The following is a 13,142-nucleotide window of genomic DNA, read 5'->3' as shown; positions in this document are numbered from 1 at the left end:
GAGTAAGAGGGATAGGGAGGGGGCCATGGAGCCACATCCCAGTTGGAGAAAACACATGACATCATCGTGGTGACTGGGGGGGGGGGGTGCGGGGGTTGGAATGGGAGTATTAATTGATCAATTTAATTAACTTGCATACTTACAATTTGTACAGAAACCAGATGGCAGTTATAAGAGTCGAGGGGCATGAAAGGGATGCAGTGGTTGGGAAGGGAGTGAGACAGGGTTGTAGCCTCTCCCCGATGTTATTCAATCTGTATATTGAGCAAGCAGTAAAGGAAACAAAAGAAAAATTCGGAGTAGGTATTAAAATTCATGGAGAAGAAGTAAAAACTTTGAGGTTCGCCGATGACATCGTAATTCTGTCAGAGACAGCAAAGGACTTGGAAGAGCAGTTGAACGGAATGGACAGTGTCTTGAAAGGAGGATATAAGATGAACATCAACAAAAGCAAAACGAGGATAATGGAATGTAGTCAAATTAAATCGGGTGACGCTGAGGGAATTAGATTAGGAAATGAGACACTTAAAGTAGTAAAGGAGTTTTGCTATTTAGGGAGTAAAATAACTGATGATGGTCGAAGTAGAGAGGATATAAAATGTAGTCTGGCAATGGCAAGGAAATCGTTTCTGAAGAAGAGAAATTTGTCAACATCGAGTATAGATTTAAGTCTCAGGAAGTCGTTTCTGAAAGTATTTGTATGGAGTGTGGCCATGTATGGAAGTGAAACATGGACGATAACTAGTATGGACAAGAAGAGAATAGAAGCTTTCGAAATGTGGCGCTACAGAAGAATGCTGAAGATAAGGTGGGTAGATCACGTAACTAATGAGGAGGTATATTTGGAAGGATTGACATGATTGGTCGTATATTTTTGTTTATTATCGCTAAGTGACCGAAAATCGATTTTGCGATAATAAACAAAAATATACGACCAATGCTGTCTATCCTTCCAAATATACCCATTATCTGGTCGTAGTGCACAGGACACTATGGAGTCGCCAATCAATAATGAGGAGGTATTGAATAGGATTGGGGAGAAGAGAAGTTTGTGGCACAACTTGACTAGAAGAAGGGATCGGTTGGTAGGACATGTTTTGAGGCATCAAGGGATCACAAATTTAGCATTGGAGGGCAGCGTGGAGGGTAAAAATCGTAGGTACTGGGAGATGAAGAAGCTTGCACAGAATAGAGTAGCATGGAGAGCTGCGTCAAACCAGTCTTAGGACTGAAGACCACAACAACAACAACAACCAATTTGATACCAATTTTGTCCTCGGAACCCCCTTACCCTACTACTGTCATTGTAATAATAGCAAAATTGGGTGCTACACACTACTGATACATGTCTTTAATTTAGCTACTCATAACTTAATCTGCTAGCTGAACTAACAGAACTGGAAAGAACGATGGAAAAGACAAGAACAGAGACTAGTGGAAACATTGAGTGTATTGTATTGTACTGTATGTTAACCGGGGACCTAAAAACGACGGAGAGGCTCCGTCACCGCCGCAGCCGCAGTGGTCCACAACCCCACGACGACTACCGCAGTCCGCTTCTCCCCTCCGCCGCCCCACACCGAACCCAGGGTTATTGTGCGGTTCGGCCCCCTGTAGACCTCCCAGGGAACGTCTCACACCAGACTAGTGTAATCTCTATGTTTGCGTGGTAGAGTAATGGTGGTGTTCGCGTACGTGGAGAACTTGTTTGCTCAGCAATAGCCGACATAGTGTAACTGAGGCGGAATAAGGGGAACCAGCCCGCATTCGCCGAGGCAGGTGGAAAACCGCCTAAAAACCATCCACAGACTGGCCGGTTCACCGGACCTCGACAAAAATCCACCGGGCGGATTCGTGCCGGGGACCAGGTGCTCCTTCCCACCCGGTAAGCCGTGCGTTTTACCGCACGGCCAACCGGGTGGGAACATCGAGTGTAACATGTATTCCGAGACAAAACGACCACATAATCATACATCATACATAACGAGAACAAAAAGGTAGGGAGGCATCATTTCAGTCAACTAAGAGGTATAAAAAGATTCTAATCCAACAATCAGAGTGGAACAACCTGTTATCAATCCTAAAGTTGCTCCACAGCGACAGTCCATCTTTAGCGTATTATCAGAAGGTCAAACATTAGCATAGTTCTGATTACACACAGAAAATGTAGTATGGCAGTGTTCAGAATTTAACAAATGTTTTGAGATACCACATACACAATATTAATGTCTCTTCATCCATCCTGATGGACTTACGAAGTGTTTAAGAATTTGTTAGCTCAAATACAGGGTGTCCCACTCAATCCTCCCCGATTTCAAAGACCCAGAGAAAAAAACCAAAGTAGATACGACAATGATAAATTCACCACATTGTAGAGCATCTCAAAGAATTTATTTATCATCAATACACCTATACATGTAAACCATCTGTAGCACGAAGAATATCGAGACTATATTCAATTTCTTGCCAAGTTCTTTGTAACATTTCCTCTGTAATTGTTGCAATCGCATTGGTGATACGATGTCATGTCGCAACGTAGGAATATCTTCCACTTTGGTCGCATACACGCGGTCCTTCACGAATCCCCACATGAAGAAATCAAGCTGCATAATGTCGGGTGAATGTGGTGGCCAGGCAATGAGTCCTCCGCGTCCGATCCAACGATTGGGAAATTTCCTATCTAGGAACTTGCGAACAGCCGTTGACCAAAGCGGCGGAGCTCCAGCTTGTTGAAAAATGATGTCGGGTTGCAAGTCTTGTATCGGAGGGAATACAAACTGCTCCAACATGTAGAGATATACTGACCCACTCTTTGTTTGTTCCGCAAAGAAGAACGGTCCAACAATCTTGTCGTGCATTAAACCGCACCAAAAGTTTAGTTTAGGGCTATCAGGAACATGTTCAGTGACAACGTGCCGATTTTGCAACCCCCAAATCAAATATTATGCCTATTAACCCTTCCTGATAGATGTAAGGTTGCCTCATCTGAAAATAAACATCTTTACAGGAAGCTGGCATCCATATCAAAACGCTGCAGCATATCCGCAGCAAATTGTTGTCAGCATGGTTTGTCGTTCGGTGTCAGATGTTGCAGAATTTGCACTTTGTAAGCACACATACGAAGACGCTGGTGAACTACACTATGCAATGTTGATCGAGGTACATCAAGTTGCCTAGATGCTTGAGGAATTGACTTCTATGGACTTCTGAGAAACGTTTTTCTGATGTCCTCCACTGTCTCTTCTGAAACTCTGTAACGCGCACCGCCAGAATGCTTCAGGACACTTCCTGCTGCCAGAAACGTCCTATACCATTCCTTAATTGTTTTCACATCAGGTGGATCACATTCATACACACGACGATAATTTCTTTGCACAGTAATCGGCGATTTTGTTTCTGCAAACCACACTCACGTTTGCGAGCGCTGCTGTGGAGTTGCAATTTTCACTTCATGTGACCATGCCCGCACTCTGGCGACGATACTTGACCCATCTGACGTGGGAATATAAATTCTTTGAGATGCTCCACAATGCAGTGCATTTTTCATTGTCCTGTCTACTGTGGTTTTCCTCTCGGGTCCTAGAAGTCAGGGAGGTTTGAGTCGGACACCCTGTATTATGGGTCACTGATGACAGACTAAAAACAAAAAAATCGTCTTGTAGAGATATTGTAGCAAAACAACGCTCACCACCGACTTCTTGTGTTTCATTTCTGACTTTTAAAATACCTGCAATTTAAGTCTATTTGGAAATTTTTGGTAAAGTCTTATGGGGCCAAACTGCTGAAGTCATCGGTCCCTAAGCTTACACACTACTTAATCTAACTTACGCTATGGACCTCCAACGGTGGGACGGTGGCAGGGGGGGGGGGGGGGAGCCGCACGGGCCGTGACAAGGCGACTCTAATGCTTCGATTATGTCTATTGGTTCGATTAATTGGTATGGCACCAAACTGATGGAGATGTCTTATTTCACATCGTAACATTTTTAAAAAACTGTTCACCTGGACCGCCCACATTCTTTGCCTCAGTTGCATTTATGCACTGGTTGTATGCGTACTAAAAGACAAGTTTAGAGCCCTTACACTACACAGCCATCTCTTAACTCAAACTGGATGCAATATACACACACGTCCCGTGCAATAGTAGCCCATCGTGCCAGCGAATGTCGATTGTTTGATGTTCTCACAGTGTCTAAATATAGCAAACGAATTGGAACCACGAGCACACATTAGAAAATATGAAAATTATAAATACAGCAGAAACTTCAAACAACTTCTTTTGAGGATTCTGTGTAGAAAAATTTGCGAAAATAGAGTTGGTTCAAATGGCTCTGAGCACTGTGGGACTTAACTGCCGAGGTCATCAGTCCCCTAGAACTTAGAACTATTTAAACCTAACTAACCTAAGGACATCACACACATCCATGCCCGAGACAGGATTCGAATCTGCGACCGTAGCGGTCGCGCAGTTCCTGACTGAAGCGCCTAGGACCGCTCGACCACCACGGCCGGCGAAAATAGGGAAATCTGTATATTGGCTACAATTGAACCTTAGATTGTTGAGACACATAAATATATTCTCAGTTGTTCTGTCAGCATCATTTGTATATTGCATCTTTTTTTTCATTTCTGTAATTACAAGAAAAAAAATTTCCAATAAAAATTTCGTCATATGAATATCACATTTGTTTCTTCTTATGTTATCTACAAACTTTCCAGCAACATCTGCGCTTTATTCAGTACCTGAAAATGGGCGTTAATGTAAGCAATATCGATTTTTTTGTTGCAAAATAAAGTATAATTCATTGTTCTAAATTTTTTATTGTGATTGTATTGAAATTTTTTCGAACTTCAACTTACGTAAATATCCTAAAACAGGCAGCCACAACGCATAGTTTTACATCTCCAAAAAATCTTGTCAAAGGCATAAATTCCACACTTATACAAGAATTTCAATCATTTTTCCCGTATTGTAAGAAAAGTTTCATGTCTATTTATACCAAAATTGGTTCAAATGGCTCTGAGCACTATGGGACTTAACATCTGAGGTCATTAGTCCCCTAGAACTTAGAACAACTTAAACCTAACTAACCTAAGGACGTGACACACATCCATGCCCGAGGCAGGATTCGAACCTGCGACCGTAGCGGTCACGCGGTTCCAGACTGAAGCGCCTAGAACCGCACGGCCACATGAGCCGGCTATACCAAAATTTAATTCTAGTTTTATTTTCTGGGAAAGAAGTTACCACTGAAGACACCACAGAAGCAGATGAATGCTTTTTAGTCAAAAAAAAATAAATATATCAAACTTCCCGGAAGATTAAAACTGTGTTTGCCGGACCAAGACTCGAACTCGAAAAAAATGGTTCAAATGGCTCTGAGCACTATGGGACTTAACTTCTGAGGTCATCAGTCCCCTAGATCGTAGAACTACTTAAACCTAACTTACCTAAGGACATCACACACATCCATGCCCGAGGCAAAATTCGAATCTGCGATCGTAGCGTTCGCGCGGTCCCAGACGGTAGTGCCTAGAACCGCTCGTCCACCTCGGCCGGCTACTCGAACTCGGGACCTTTGCCTTTCGCGGGCAAGTGCTCTACCACCTGAGCTACCCAAGCTCGACTTACGTCCTTACCTCACAGCTTTACTTCTGCCAGTACCTCGCCTCCTACCTTCCAAACTTTACAGAAGCTCTCCTGCGAACCTTGCAGAAGTAGCACTCCTGAAAGAAAGGAGTTTTAATCTGCCAGGAAGTTTCATAACAGCGCACACTCGGCTGCAGAGTGAAAATCTCATTCTGGAAACATCCCCTAGGCTGTGGCTAAGCCATGTCTCCGCAATATCCTTTCTTTCAGGAGTGCTAGTTCTGCATGGTTCGCAGGAGAGCTTCTGTAGAGTTTGGAAGGTAGGAGGCGAGGTATTGGCAGAAGTACAGCTGTGAGGATGGGGCGTGAGTCGTGCTTGGGTAGCTCAGATGGTAGAGCACTTGCCCGCGAAAAGCAAAGGTCTCGAGTTCGAGTCTCGGTCCGGCACACAGTTTTAATCTGCCAGGAAGTTTCGTATCAGCGCACACTCCGCTGCAGTGTGAAAATCTCATTCTGAAAACCTGTACTACCGCACCTGGATTCGAACCCAAGATCTCCTGCTTACTAGGCAGTTGCGTTAACCACTGCGCCACCGAAACACAATTTTCTTTTCCGCGGTCCCCGTCCTCCACACTTACTACTTTGACATTCCCACCCGAGATTGAACATTATTATGCATCCGCACTTAATGTGGATCCATTGTACATCGCGGACAATCAGTTATATGAATGCGTGGTGTCTGCTCTCCTGTCCGGAAGTGTTGATTTGTCGGATTTTGACGAATGGACAGCTAGTTCAGTTACACACTAAAGCTAAGAAACTGAGCTTCCATAAAATGTAATGACTGTCTACTACTGAAAACGAAGTGTTCGCTCTGGCGACCATTCTTAACACATTAACAACACAAACACGAAGTAATCATATGCTAGTGGTGGAACTGCGGTGTCGCATGCCATGCAGCACTGAAAGACAGCTGTCAGCTGCGATGCACGCCTACTACGCAGCAACTAGAGGAACGAGCAGACGCCGAATTCCTAACAATGGAAAAGCTTCTGCGTCAAATTGAAGACGAGTTGAAAGTGCCTCGAAGGCGCCAGTGTTCATGGAACCGCCTCATTAAAAGAATAAGTATTCCCGACACTGTGTTAAAATTTTTCTCGTGTAGTATTGATATTAAAAGGTAATGCAAGTTCAGTACCACATGACTGAGAGTGATTTGCCACAGAACATTAAGTCACGCCGTTGCCCCCAAAGCTGAAGAAAGAGAAAAAAGAATGCTGTTGACATTTGAGAGAAACATTTTTGTCAGTGAAAAAACGCCCCTAATCATTAAAACTGCTTGAACAGTAAACTAGGAGCAATAATTAATGATAGCGAAATGAAACAAAATATGTAATTTGAGAATATTAAATGCAAAATTACAGTAAATGAGGTTGTGAAACTGTAAAGTTTTGTAAAATGTTAAAGTTGCAACGTCCAGCTGCTTGAAATCAGCTCTGAACGACATCAGTCACGCTACGACTCTAGGGATAAGATTTGTTCCATCACAGAAATGTCGATTTTGACGCTGGCGGAGTCGTCGCCTAAAACAGACGCCAGGTCTCCAGTCAAATCACTTGATGCTCTCTAGTCAGCGTACGGAGGGAACGCTGTCAAAATATGGCGCATCGTCAGCGCTTCCGAACAAGAGTAACAACTTTGGTTGTTCTTTTTGACGAAGAAGGAAGTTATAGATTAAATACCGGGACCAAATGTGGGAGCCACATAATATTATTAACTGATTGGATGGCGGTGCTGTACCATGGAAAGGTCACCTTAAGAATCCGAAGCTTCTTCTCCTTCACTTCCAGCCACTCTCTTTCCCGTTTGTCAGTGCCTATCCCGCTAAACAGTGAGGTCACGTGACAAAGCGGAACAGTGCACTCAGTCGTAGCGTTTCCTCGACAAACATGTTTCGCTGCTCCACGTGTCACATCGTCGCTAAGAATCCCGGCATGTGCTGGTAGGCGCAGAGGAGGGTGCTTTGGATGTCATAGGCAACTTTCTCTGCTGCATACAAAGGCTCAGACGTCTGAACAGCACTGACCGAATCTGATTAGGTGTGCAGCCCCAACGCGCAACCCCGTGCGTCCGTCCAGACTTCTGTTTCTCTAAATCGCTTGAGGCTAATTCCCCTGAAAAGGACATGGCAGACTTCTTTCACCGTACGTCTCCAAACCCGGTGGGTGCTTCGCCCGGAAGACGTCGTCGTCGACGCGGTGTTAAATTCTAATCTCCCTTCCCGGCCCCTGAGCCGGGAACGGGTTTCACCCTCTCCTTCCTCTGTCATCGACTCCGATAACACTATACTCCATGTGCACTCGTCACATCCGAATGGACTAAACAGTTGCACTCACAAGTTACACTTCACGAAGGAAAACTGCGAAAACGTACCTAGGTAGAAAAGTTCTTCCAATCTAGAGGTGAGCCTTATCTTCAGAAACCAACAGTCAATACCACTTTAAAAAAAAATTAACGATCAGGCTGAGGTCCTCCAAATATAGGGTGTTACAAAAAGGTACGGTCAAACTTTCAGGGAACATTCCTCACACACAAAGAAAGAAAATATGTTATGTGGACATGTGTCCGGAAACGCTTACTTTCCATGTCAGAGCTCATTTTATTACTTCTCTTCAAATCACATTAATCATGTAATGGAAACACACACCAACAGAACGTACTAGCGTGACTTCAAACACTTTGTTACAGGAAATGTTCAAAATGTCCTCCGTTAGCGAGGATACATGCATCCACCCTCCGTCGCATGGAATCCCTGATGCGCTGATGCAGTCCTGGAGAATGGCGTATTGTAACACACCCGTCCACAATACGAGCACGAAGAGTCTCTACATTTGTTACCGGGATTGCGTAGACAAGAGCTTTCAAATGCCCCCATAAATGAAAGTCAAGAGGGTTGAGGTCAGGAGGGCGTGGAGGCCATGGAATTGGTCCGCCTCTACCAATCCATCGGTCACCGAATCTGTTGTTGAGAAGCGTACGAACACTTCGACTGAAATGTGCAGGAGCTCCATCGTGCATGAACCACATGTTGTGTCGTACTTGTAAAGGCACATGTTCTAGCAGCACAGGTAGAGTATCCTGTAAGAAATCATGGCGGTGAATCGAGGAAGTACAGTACATACTGACGAAACTAAAATGAGCTCCAACATGGAAATTAAGCGTTTCCGGACACATGTCCACATAACATCTTTTCTTTATTTGTGTGTGAGGAATGTTTCCTGAAAGTTTGGCCGTACCTTTTTGTAACACCCTGTATATGTCATTTCAGCGACTTCTCCGTCACCCTAGTAACCCTACCGCGGAAAGAGTGCTTACAGTTTAAAGGGGGACGTATGCGAAGTTGCAATAATTTGAAAAAAAATCTCGTAAAGTCCAAAGTTTTCGAGCCAATGTCACTAAATTTGGCAAAGTTGTTAAGGAACTTTATATTGATAAACACATACGTTTTCAAGCTTATTGAAGTTAAACGTTTTTAGTTATAAAAAACTGAAATTTTTTTAGCAAGGTGACTACAGAAGTTCCTTTTTTGAAAAATCTGTCAGAACGAATTTAATGTATTTTTGTACCAAGGTTTATATACCTTTATTACAAATATCTGTGGAACAGTCTGGTGATATCTTCTTTTGCTAGATTTTTACAGCTCTCCAAATTTCTGTGGAAAAAATCTTAGGGTTCTTGTCTTTAATAAATGCCTTACTAACGTAGCGAATGAAAATTCCTCCCACAGATTGTTTTAGTATAGTATTAACTAACTGCGTGCCAATTTTAAGTACTATAATGTCAGTGGTTTGTGAGGAAAAGGTACGTAACTTTGCCAAAATGTGAGTTACGGGAAACTTGAATCAAAGATTAGACAGTGTTTGTATAAGACCTTACCTTATCTGGGTGAACTAGTGCAAACCATATGTAATCTCCTCTTCATCCTCAAGCAGTCTTTTCTTTGCTTGTCCTCTTAGATTAATCGTATTATCAAACTGCATAACAATAATGTCAGCTGCATCAATTCTCCTCCTATCGATTTCCTTCAATAACGACAGTGTGAAAGGTCCTAGATCAAATCCTAGCTGTCTTAGAGATCGTAGTCTACGAAAATTAACACAGTTAATAACTAAAAAAGCACCATACGCTGCAACTTATGAGCAGTTGTGGAAAGAAATGTTGTCTTGGAGCGTGGTTTTCCTATCAGAGAGTTGTAAGTTTCGTTAGTATTTTGAGTTTTTCCACGCACACGCCTTTGTAGAAGTTCTGGATCTGCTAAACACCGAAATATTCCCCACGTTGTGACTGCATAAAACTGGAAGAAAACACCGCAGGAATAAATAATACGAGCAAATATAGAACACGAAAGGGGCATAGCCCCATGCAAGCTTTTGTTAATAACTATTTTCCTCACACTTACGAATGATATTGGAACGTAATATTCAGGAACTGAAATTTGAATACCATGTAGTAAATGAAGATCCAATAAAAGAAATCACAATTTTGGTCGCTTCCGCATACGTCCCTCCCTAAAGTGGAATCCGAACCACGCGTCGCTACTGGTAAGAGGTGAAGGCGAGTTTAAAGGCAGACAGAAATATCCTGCGTTCTTTCTAAAGAGCAAACACTCTGTGCAAAGCTAGGGGTGTTAATAAGCTCAGCCACTACTTCTTAACAGTATTTCTTTAAAGTCAGTAGCGCCATTAGACTGCTGTTTACTTTCAGTGTTATATTTACACATACACGATCACGATTTCGGCTTCAAAGTGCCATTATCGAGCATGTTAAGTGTTATAAATTGCCTAAGATGGCATACTGTCTTATTAAAATATACTATTAGACACATTGTCTTAACAGTACGTGACAGCGGCAGTGCGCAGCAAGCATAGTTCAAAGCTCTAGCAGGCAACACCGGAGACGCGCTTTTGGAATTGTAGCCAAGATACTTTGAAAGACACATACCAAGTGTCGAGTGAAGGGTGCGTATTGCAGCATGGGAAAAGCCCGGTTTTAGAAAACTGTATCGACGGCACATACGCACCGGCAAGCTGTCGACGTGGAGTAGCACACGTGGTAGCAGAGGCAGCAGTGAGCCGAAGAGACGTGGCGCGGACGGCTGCAGCGGCGTGTGTTCCAGCTGTGCGGCCGAGAGGGCGGCGGCAGCGGCGGCGTGCAGCGGGAAAGCCAGCTGTCAGCCGGGCCACGCCCGCTATAATTAGAGACGGCAGGCGGCTCCACCCCCAACAGCCGGCCGTCCCATGCCCTGCCCTTCCCTGCTATACTCTGCTGGCGGTCCACGGAACGCTGCCTGCTGACCGCACGGCCGCTCGCTCGAGCGGCCATCCAAGTCCTCAAAGTCACGTCGTCAGTCTAGTTGGTCATTACTGTGGAACTACACTACTGGCCATTAAAACTGCTACACCACGAAGAAATGCAGATGATAAATGGGTATTCATTGGATATATATATTATACTAGAACTGACATGTGGTTACATTTTCACGCAATTTGGGTGCATAGATCCTAAGAAATCAGTCACCAGAACAACCACCTCTGTCCGGAATAACGGCCTGATACGCCTGGGCATTGAGTCAAACAGAGCCTGGATGGCGTGTACAGGTACAGCTGCCCATGCAGCTTCAACACGATACCACAGTTCATCAACAGTAGTTACTGGCGTATTGTGACGAATTAGTTACTCGGCCACCATTGGCCAGACGTTTTCAGTTGGTGAGAGATCTGGAAAATGTGCTGGCCGGAGCAGCAGTCGAACATTTTCTGTATCCAGGAAGGCCCGTACAGGACCTGCAACATGCGGTCGTGCGTTATCGTGCTGAAATGTAGGGTTTCGCAGGGATCGAATGAAGGGTAGAGCCACGGGTCGTAACACATCTGAAATGTAACGTCCACTGTTCAAAGTGTCGTCAATGCGAACAAGAGGTGATCGAGACGTGTAACCAATGGCACCCCGTACCAGCACGCCAGGTGATACGCCAGTATGGGGATGACGGATACACGCTTCCAATGTACGTTCACCGCGATGTCGCCAAACACGGATGCGACCATCATGATGCTGTAAACAGAACCTGGATTCATCCGAAAAAAATGACGTTTTGCCATTCGTGCATCCAGGTTCGTCATTGAATACACCATCGCAGGCGCTCCTGTCTGTGATGCAGCGTCTAGGGTAACCGCAGCCATGGTCTCCAAGCTGATCGTCCGTGGTGCTGCAAACGTCGTCGAACTGTTCGTGCAGATGGTTGTTGTCATGCAAACGTCCCCATCTGTTGACTCAGGGATCGAGACGTGGCTGCACGATCCGTTACAGCCATGCGGATAAGATGCCTGTCATCTCGACTGCTAGTGATACGTTGGGATCCAGCACGGCGTTCCGTATTACCCTCCTGAACCCACCGATTCCATATTCTGCTAGCAGTCACTGGATCTAGACCAACGCGAGCAGCAATGTCGCGATACGATAAACCGCAATCGTGATAGACTGCAATCCGACCTTTATCAAAGTCGGAAACGCGATGGTACGCATTTCTCTTCCTTACACGAGGCATCACAACAACGTTTCACCAGGCAACGCCTGTCAACTGCTGTTTGTGTATGAGAAATCGGTTGGAAACTTTCCTCATGCCAGCGCGTTGTAGGTGTCGCCACCGGCGCCAACTTGTGTGAATGCTCTGAAAAGCTAATCATTTGCATATCACAGCATCTTCTTCCTGTCGGTTAAATTTCGCGTCTGTAGCACGTCATCTTCGTGGTGTAGCAATTTTAATGGCCATTAGTGTTCATCAGTTTCCATAAGGGTATGTTGTTAACATGCGCTGCTTTACGACTCCTGCGTGACAAACTCGCTTATTAGTGCTAGAAATGTGGCAGTCCTAACAGTTTAGATGTCATCGGGATCAAACAAAATTGTAAAATTTCTGTCATTTAAGCGATTAAAGAAGACCAAGTAGCATATCCGTAGTTTCTACAGACAAAAAAAGCATCAGAGAGCTGGCAAGCATACAAAATAAAAAGAAATGCTGCGAAATAAATAGAGTGCAAAGCACACAAGGTGTCGTGGGACTCATGCATAAGCGTCTTAGAAGACGAAGTACGCGGTAGACACCAATGTGAATAGAAGCTCATAAATGTTCTCAACAAAGAAGAAAAAGACACCACGTCACTGAACATAATACCCACTGAACAATGGATAAATCATTATACAGACTTGTGCACACAGAAGGCCGAAGATAACAGTGGATAAGGTATGTACAATGAAACAGTACATACAATTACTATGGAGGAAATAGAAGAGGCTTTGAAAGGAATGAAGAACAGAAAAGCTACTGGAATAGATAAAATAAATGCAGAACTAATTAAATAACGAGGTTTACCAATGGACAAAAGACTTTTACAATTAACAGACGATTGTTGGAGGAACTGCAAGATCCCAGACCCTTGGTATACAGCAGAAGTAATATGTTGTTGTTGTTGTGGTCTTCAGTCCTGAGACTGGT

At 44.1% G+C, this 13,142-nt stretch overlaps 1 protein-coding gene across 1 annotated transcript in view; it reads right to left on the bottom strand.

Moving 5' to 3' along the window:
- The window catches only part of LOC126234556 (glutamate receptor ionotropic, kainate 2-like), a 237,767-nt gene extending 227,004 nt beyond the window's left edge, over nt 1-10,763 (bottom strand). The window contains exon 1 of the mRNA XM_049943257.1: nt 10,671-10,763. The gene's annotated coding sequence lies outside the window, so the exon portion shown is untranslated. The remainder of the gene's footprint in view (nt 1-10,670) is intronic.
- Nucleotides 10,764-13,142: the final 2,379 nt, after the last annotated feature.

This window comes from Schistocerca nitens, chromosome 2 (assembly GCF_023898315.1).
Source record: "Schistocerca nitens isolate TAMUIC-IGC-003100 chromosome 2, iqSchNite1.1, whole genome shotgun sequence".
Lineage (NCBI taxonomy): Eukaryota > Metazoa > Arthropoda > Insecta > Orthoptera > Acrididae > Schistocerca > Schistocerca nitens.
This window is presented reverse-complemented; position numbering and strand designations above follow the sequence as displayed.